The sequence below is a fragment of the Mustela erminea genome, chromosome 6, assembly GCF_009829155.1.
Source record: "Mustela erminea isolate mMusErm1 chromosome 6, mMusErm1.Pri, whole genome shotgun sequence".
NCBI classification, from domain to species: domain Eukaryota; kingdom Metazoa; phylum Chordata; class Mammalia; order Carnivora; family Mustelidae; genus Mustela; species Mustela erminea.
The window spans coordinates 85170645-85179976 of record NC_045619.1 but is presented as its reverse complement, the minus strand read 5'-3'; positions in this window follow the sequence as shown (position 1 = coordinate 85179976).

Genomic DNA, 9332 nt, shown 5'->3' with positions numbered 1-9332 from the left:
GGGGCTTCCAAGATGACAAGCCAATACTAATGTGGAGAAGGGGACATGAGGAAAGGGCCTGCTTTAAGCCCTAAGCACGACCTGCAAGGAAGTACTGGTAAAGTGGAGAGGACAAAAACCTTTTCAAGACAACTCAGCCAAGAGCCAGGGAGCAGAAAGCCGTGCCAGGTCTTGTCTTCCAAGGACTGGGGAGGCCAACTTGGAAAGTCAGAAAAAGGATGAACATGACTGCATGACTGGGAGAGTTAGCTTCTAAAAAAATAAAAATAAAAAAATAAATACAAAAGAGCATGGCTAACATATAACTATCAATTGGTGACTTTGAAATAGCTATATTTACTATAAACAGTCTAGTGGAAATGGTGGACAACATGCTTAACAGGTGGGAAATTTGAGCAAAGAGTAGGAAATTATAAACAAATGGAAAAATGGAAATGCTAGAAGTGAAAACATTAATAGCAGAAATGAAGAATTCCTTCAACAGAGCTATCCAACAGGACAAAAGCAGAGGGAAAAAAAAAATCTGTGAACGGAGCTAGATCAACAAAAATGAACCAGACTGTCTCCCAAAAAGTAGAAGCAAACAAACAATTGAGCAAACCCAAAACTAAGCACCAAGACGTATGGTACAATGACAACTGGTCTAACCCGTATGTAATGGAAGTCCCAGAAGAGAGGGGAGACAGAATGGGGCAGAAGAAATACTTGAAGAGATGATCACTCAGAATCCCAAATTAACGAAACACAACAAACCACAGATCCAAGAAGCCCAGAGAACCCCAAACAGGATAAAGGGAAAGAAAAACACAATAGCATATCACAGTCAAACCGTTGACACAAAAAATTAGGGAACATCTTGAAAATAGCCAAAAAAAAAAAAAAAAAAAGAAAGAAAGAAAGAAAGAAAGAAAGAAAGAAAGAAAGAAAGAAAGAAAGAAAGAAAATAGCCAGAAAGATGCGGCGCCAGGATGCTTCAGTTGGTTGAGTTTCTGACTCTTCATTTTGGCTCAGGTCGTGATCTCGGGGTCATGAGATATCCGGTCCGTTGTCTGGCTCTGTGCTCAGTGGAAGGTCTGCTTATGATTCTCTCCCTCTGCCCCCCCACCCCACTTGGATATTCTCTAGGAAGGAAGGAATGAAGGAAGGGAGGGAAGGAGGGAGGAAGGAAAAAGAAAGAAGCCAGAAAGTAAAAAAAAAATTACATAGAAACACAAGAAATAATCTTATTAGCAACTCAACCAGATGGTTCCTGAGGCCCAGCTGTATCCCTGCTTATAGGTCCACAAGACACCCCAGGAGCATTGCAGGACGTTTCCCCATGTGGAGACTGATAGTAGCTTGGACAGGTTTCTGTTACCTGCAAAACACAGTGGGCACCAGCCCTCCAGTCCCCAGCCAGCAACCATCACTCCCCACACCATGCCACACCCAGACCCTCCCCTCTTTCCACACCCCGCCTTGAGCCCGGCTGTGGCCCTGTCACCCCTCCAAGACTGTTGATTGGCTGTGAACTGGAACGAGGCAGATCAGGTGGAGGCCAGACATACTAGTCACTGGCCTCACTGCCCTCAAGGGAGGCCCTGGGATCTGTCGCTCCAAATCCTTTCCTCAAACATGACCAGCTTGGAACAACCAAAGCCAGAGTCCTGCCGGGACAACCCCCCCACCCCGCCCCGTCAGGGCTCTGCAGAGGGCACGGTCATCATCACTGGTGGCCATGTCTGTGAGAGGCGGAGTGTTGCCAGTAATTCAGGGTCGCCATGGGATCAGGAAGATTCAGGTTTCCTCCCCTGCAACCCCTGTTCCGAGCGTCCTTGTGTTGGCTTCTGGGGCCTCACTTTCCAGAAGAGATCCTTTCCTAGAGAAGCCACAAGGAGGCGCCAAAGAGCTTGCTTCAGGCCTCTGCTGGCCTGGACTCAGAGGGGCTGGATTTACAATAAGGCAACTACCCAAAGACACGAGTGAGGCTGGTGGGCTTCCCCTGAGAAGGTGCTCGGCTGAGTGCAGAGAGCAAGCGTGGCAAAGGTAGGGGAAAGAGACAAGGGATTTCTGACTCACCTTGCACATCTCGATCCTGCAGACAACTCCTGGTAAAGCTGGAGTCCTTTCCCGCAGTGGGAGAGGAGCACCCCTGCAGGGTCCTGAGCTCTGCAGTTCGGAGATCTTTCCTTGCAAATGATTCTTCAGGCAACTGTTTGTTAGGAACTCTGCCGGGAGGCCCTTCCTCAAGCCTACGAGGCGTCCGCCTTCATTCATTCATTCATTCATTCATTCATTCAACAGATAACCTATTGGCCACTTACTACTGGGCATGGTTCTAGGCATGAAACATATAGTTCTGAAGAAAATAGGTTTTTTTAAGTGCTTTCATGGAGTCCACATTCCTTTGAGGGGAAAAAGACAAGAAATGAAAAATGAATACAATACACTGGATTTTAGAGGGTAAAAGATACCATGGAGAAACATGCGTTTCAAGAGGGTACGGCACCAGAATAAAGGGGTTACTGTTTAAAATAGGTCACATCAGGCCTCACTGAGGTGACAGTGGAGTAGTCTTGAGGTGAGATGCGAGCCGTGGGGTAAGACAGCATGCTGGGCAAGGGAACAGCCAAGGTGGGAGCATGCCTGCCGAACTCAGGTTCCAGCAAGTCTCCAGTGTGGCTGGTACCAGGTGAGGGAAGGGGATAGAAGGAGTGATGAGGGAGAGGTGAGGGGGAGAGATCAGCGCCCCGCAGGCCACTGGAAGGACTTCTTTTTCACGCTGAAGGAAGAGCAGCCATGCTTATTTTTTTTATTTTTTAAAGATTTTATTTATTTATTTGACAGAGAGAGGTCACAAGTAGGCAGAGAGGAGAGGCAGGCAGAGAGAGAGGAAGGCAAGCAGGCTCCCCGCTGAGCAGAGAGCCCGATGCGGGGCTCCATCCCAGGACCCTGAGATCATGACCTGAGCCGAAGGCAGCGGCTTAACCCACTGAGCCACCCAGGTGCCCCAGCCATGTTTATTTTGAATAAAATGGGAACCACTGCAGAATTGGGAGCAAACGAGTGACATGATCTGAGCCACACTTCAAGGGCATTGCTCTGGTACACCTGAAACTCATATAACATTGTGCATCCACTATACTTCATTTCGGGAAAAAAAAGCAGACAGGGCGGGGTGACAAAAGCATCGCTCTGGTTACCAGGACAAGAACAGTGATGGAGGCTGGGAGGGGGAAGTAGGGAGACCAGTTGGAAGCTATTACAATTCCCACCCCATTCCAGAAAGCTTAGTAAGGGAGCTCAAGTGCCCTCCCCCCAGGAAGCCCCTCCTCATCCTCCCTAAGACCCCCTTTATTCGGGCAGTTGCCTTCACAGAGCTTGCTCTCCCAGCACAGAGGGCTGTGGACACAGAAACCATGTGAGACCCTCCCTGAGGAATGAGGGATCCCGCTCCTCTATAGTTGTTCGGCCTTCTCTTACCTCAGAGGCTTCTTCTGGGCTGTGGTTCTGCCTGGAGAGCCACAGCTTTGTGTTAAATGCTTTACCACTATAACAGCCCTAATCCAGTGTGTCCGCCACACTTCACAGTCCCTTAGTAGTGCCATGCTTCCAAGACACATTTGTCACTGCCCTGCTAAGGCGGGCTCTCAGAACTGGCAGGAAACACATACAAAACATTGTTTGCCAAAGCCATTGGCCTCTCTGGAGGCTTCTGGGAGCAAATTAAATGAGTAATTATTTATTGAGTCCTTAAACATTTATCGAGCAGCTACTGTGGGGCTGTGGTCTACACTAGGGAGTGAGAGTATCAAAGTGAATAAAACAAGCTTCCAAGGATCTTACTAAGAATACAGGGTACAGAGCATATGCAAAGCACTGGCATGCTCAAATAAATAGGATTAAGTCCTTGTACTGCACCAGGGATTTGCCGTCCACTCATCTGTCTGTCACTCATTCAGCAATCACCCAGGGTACTGCCCGGAGTCCCGATGTGTGATGATGACCTCGAGACAAAATCCCTCTTCAGACTCCAGAGTGGAGACAGAGGAGTAAATAGTGAGGAGCTGGCAGATAGAACAAACACAATTCGGGGCAAGTGATCCAGTAGTACAGGTACAGAGTAAAATGGAGAACAGGGGAAGGAGATGTTCTTTGCAGTGAAGGTCTGGAAAGGCCTTCAGGGCTAAGAGGGATTTCAAAAGAACATCGAAGGATAGGTAGAACTACCACGGCGGGGGGGGGGGGGGGGGGGGGGGGGGGCAGGAGTAGGGGAACCAAGGAGAATCCAAGGGAACAGAACACTGTAAGCCTCCTTAGACCATGTTTATGGGCCCGAAAGTGGTCCCTGGGGCTGTGGTTCACTGGGTAGAAGCCAGGTGTTATAGGAGCTAAGCTAGCCTGGGATTGAGATTTGGATGGGTTTGATGATTTTCAAGGCAAGGAGTGGTAGTTCCAGATCTGTGCTTTTGAGAGGCAGCCGCAGCAATGTGGAGACATTACACAGTGGCTGCAGGGAAACCCAATTACGGGAGCAGCTACGAAGGTTTCAACCCAAGTGGTATAAAAACCAGCTTTGATTGGATTTACTCATTTGTGCCCTTAATTATTCACAGATATATCTATTATGTGCAAGACCTTGTATTGATTGAAGATAGGGATGGAGCAGACAGAGAGGAAACAAAGAAAAATAAAACCAAGTTTATGTCAAGGATATTATAATGAAGTAAGAGACACCATGAAAATGCTTCCACATTCTTCCCTTGAATTCTGTCCTGTGATATTTGGTTTCTCTCCCATGTTCCCTATACTCCTGTGGCTCCTCTAGAAGCTGTCTTCTGTTGCCATAGCTGTGGGTTGCTCCAGTATCTGGACTCTCTCCTTTCCTCATGCCATAGGATGTCCCCAAATGACTTCATCTTCCCTATGGCTTTGAACATCAGGTATATGATCATGATTCCCAAATTATCCATAATTCCAGTCTCTCTCCTGAGTCCTAGAGCTGTGTATCCAAACACCCACCTGAATGTGTCAACTGGTTGCCCGCTGGCACCTCTAGCTCAAGTCATCCAAATAAAACTCATCTTTCCTTCCCACTCAGAGCAACTTCTCCACTGGCACACCCTATCTCAAAGTATAACCACCACTCTCCATCTACCACCAAAGCTGAAGACCGGCCTATCATCAGGGGCTCATCTCCTGCGCCTCTACACCCAGTCCATCCCCAAGCTCTATCCAGTCTATATTTTATATGTCTTGTCTTTGGTGACCACCCTAGTTAAGGCTACTGGCTGACCTCCCTGTCTGTAGTTCTACTCTTAAATCTATGTTCCATACTAGGCCAGAGAGATCTTTCTCAAATCCAGAATCTAATACCCCTGCATAGAAATTCTTTAATGGCTTTTCATGAGTTTAATCATGGCCTACAAAGATGTTTGTGACAGCTCTTCAGCCTGGTTCTAAGATACACCATTGTATGGATGGGCCATAACTTTGTTGTTGTTGTTGAAGATTTTATTTTTTTTTAATTTTTTTTAAAGATTTTATTTATTCATTAGACACAGAGAGATCACAAGTAGGCAGAGAGAGAGAGAGAGGAGGAAGCAGGCTCCCCGCGGAGCAGAGAACCCGATGCGGGACTCGATCCCAGGACCCTGAGATCATGACCTGAGCCGAAGGCAGCGGCTTAACCCACTGAGCCACCCAGGCGCCCGAAGATTTTATTTATTTGACAGAGAGTACAAGTGGGTAGGCAGAGGGAGAGTAGTAGGCAGAGGGAGAGGGAGAAGGAGCCCCCCCACCACCACCAAGCAGAGTGCCCGACGTGGGACTCAATCCCAGGATCCTGGGATCATGACCTGAGCCAAAGGCAGAGCTTAACCCACTGAGCCACCCAGGTGCCTCAAGGCCATCCATATTTAACTAGCCTTCTAGTGATAGATGTTTGAGTTGTTTGTAAACTTTCGCTACTCTAAACAATGCTATAGTCGATAACTTTGTACATACTTCATCTTGTATGTGTGCAAATATAGTGGATCAGAAATTTTATGCATTTTTTTTTAAAGATTTTATTTATTTATTTGACAGAGAGAAATCACAAGTAGATGGAGAGGCAGGCAGAGAGAGAGAGAGGGAAGCAGACTCCCTGCTGAGCAGAGAGCCCGACGCGGGCCTCGATCCCAGGACCCTGAGATCATGACCTGAGCCGAAGGCAGCGGCTCAACCCACTGAGCCACCCAGGCGCCCGAAGATTTTATTTATTTGACAGAGAGTACAAGTGGGTAGGCAGAGGGAGAGTAGTAGGCAGAGGGAGAGGGAGGAGCCCCCCCCACCACCACCACCAAGCAGAGTGCCCGACGTGGGACTCAATCCCAGGATCCTGGGATCATGACCTGAGCCAAAGGCAGAGCTTAACCCACTGAGCCACCCAGGTGCCTCAAGGCCATCCATATTTAACTAGCCTTCTAGTGATAGATGTTTGAGTTGTTTGTAAACTTTCGCTACTCTAAACAATGCTATAGTCGATAACTTTGTACATACTTCATCTTGTATGTGTGCAAATATAGTGGATCAGAAATTTTATGCATTTTTAATTTTGACAAGTATCAACAACTTACAGTTACACCTAAGAGGGCCTATTTCCCCACAACCATGCCAGAGATGTATAATTAAATGTTCGGATTCTTTGCCAGTCTGTAGCTTAAAAATGATATCTAAATGTAGTTTCAATTTTCTTGTGAGGTTGACTATTTTTTCATATGTCTAAGAGCCATTTATCTTTCCTTTTATGTTAACCATCCGATTTTCTTATTGGATTTTTGTTCTTTTCGTATCGATTTGCAGAGATTTTGAATATATAAAGCAAATGATTCCCTTTGTCTATGATAGGATTTGCAGATACTTCCCCTGCATACCATTTATCTTTGTTTATGGTGGTTTTTGCTCTGCAGAAATTATGGATTTTCATGTTGACAGAATTTGTCTTTTTTCTTATGCTTTGGGAAATTTTGTGCTATTCTGACAAATGCTTTCTTCACTATATTATACATCTATGGTTGTATACTTTTCCATTTATTTAAACACAATTGATTCATATGGATTTATTTTAGTGTAAAAACCAAGGCAGAGATACATTATTTTGGTTTCAGGCAGTTACATAATTGTTTCAATACCACTTATTGTATAATCCATTTTTCCCTGCCGATAAGACAATGCCATCTTTATCAGACACTAACATTTTAAATGTCTTGAGTCTATTTCTGGATTCTCTGTTTGGTTCTCTGGATCAAATTGCCCACATATGTGCTGGTGTCCTGTGGATTTTACTATTTTAATTATTGTAGCTTTTAATAGTTTTATATCTGATAGAACTATTTCTCTCACTAACCTTCTTTTTCAGAATGTTCATAGCTACTCATGATGCAGAAATTTCCTTGTGAACTTTATATTCAGATTATGTAGTCTGTTGGTATTTTTATTAGATTGTGTTAAATTTATAGATTAATTTATGGAGAGTTGACATCTTTATGGTAGTGAGTCTTTCCACCCCAAAATAGAATATGCCTTTCCATTTATTCAAGCCTTCTTTTGTGTTCTTTGTTAGCATTTTAGTATTGGGGAAGGATCTAGCACCTTTATTAAGATTTCTCTTGGTTAGTTTACTTTGTTGCTGCTACTGTAAAGGATATATTTTATTCCCCTATATTTTCTAATTGGCTATTGTTCACTGGCTTTTTGTATATTAACTTGTACCTACTTTGCTAAAATGTCTTATTTGTATCAGTTTTGCAGTTGATGTCCTTGGATTTTCCAGGTAGGCTATTATTTCATAAATAAATAATATTTTTTACTTCTTTTCCATTTTTTTTTTTTTTACCTCATTCCTTTTTCTTCTGTAATTAAGTTGGCTAGTACTTCCAAAGCAATATTAAATAAAAATCGTCACAGGGGCTCTCCTTGTGGCCTATCTAACTTTAATGGCAGGCGAGAATTCTACCACTGAACCACCAATGCCTCGTTATCTAACTTTAATGGGAATAATTTAGGTATTCTCATTAAGTGTGACTCTGGCTTTTGGACTGTGATGGGTAAACCCTGTCATGTTCGAGAAGCTGGGTGTTTCACAGTGTCTGTGGTTCTCTGCTCTGGGAACTGCTGTTTCAGGAGGTATGTGTGTAAGGTTTTTTGTTGGCAGATGGTTTCTCTTCCCTTGGGGAAAAAAGAGTGTACAGATATCAAGTATATGTTGACTTATTATGAATCCAAAGGTAACTTTTTGCTAGTCAACAGTTTTATTAAACTTGACTTCCTAAGACTGTATAGTTGAGCCAACAGCAGATCCTTTGGTCCTCTGAGTGCTCAAAAGGTAGTGGCTTCAGATGAGAGGGAAACTGGACCTTCTCTAGTGGACAGAACGGGGACAGGCCATGCTATCACAATTTGGGTCCTATACTGATGACCTGGCAGGTGACAGTAAGACCTAAGCCCTAAGAACAGTACCAACCACTAACATTTTCAAACATTTGCTATATGCTGCTTATTTAAATAGTAATTTACTCCTCAGAACCCTCCTATGAAGTGGGGACTATCATTTCCCCACAGACGATGAAACTGAGACAAAGAGATGTAACTTGTTCAAGGTCACAAGCCGGCAGATGATAAAACCACCAGGTTTTAGTGAGATTTAAAATGAAGTTTAAAATAGACAGTTTGACTCCAGGGCCTGTGTTCTTAGCCACCATTTTCTAATCCCCAGGGGGAGCAAGCAGCTTGGGGCCCTGAGTGGCTGAACAAAGATCCAGGGGAAATTAGGAAATCTCTGCAGTGTATTCAATCAACTTTTATCTCTTCTCTTCTGCCTTGGGTGAATCCCTTTCTCCACCTGTGCCACCCTCTGGCTTCCACTTGATGGGTTGCCCCAAATTCAGGGGGTAGGGAAGAGCCATCTGATTGGAGAGACAACACACTCCTTGTAAAGGTCAAGAAGTTAACGATTTCTTTGGAGTCTTCTAGCACAATAGATAACATCTAGGGAGTGACTGGGTGGGATGTCATGAACACTTTCCAAGACCAGTGACTGACTCATTAAGACCCCTAGCTCCAGGGCATAAGCAACTTTTGGAAGACACCTAAACACTTGGCTTTGTTCCTGGATGCAGGAATACCAGACCACCACCTCTAATAAAAATCCCAAACCCCAAGTAAGAAGATTCACTCTTTGCTGACTCCCCTGGATGCTATGTCCATATCTACACTATATATCTTTAATAAACCGCTCTCACTTCCTCTCAGCTGTGTTTGATTTCACCCAAGGATCCTCTTGGCTGGTCCTGCCAAGAGGAGATCCTGTGGGT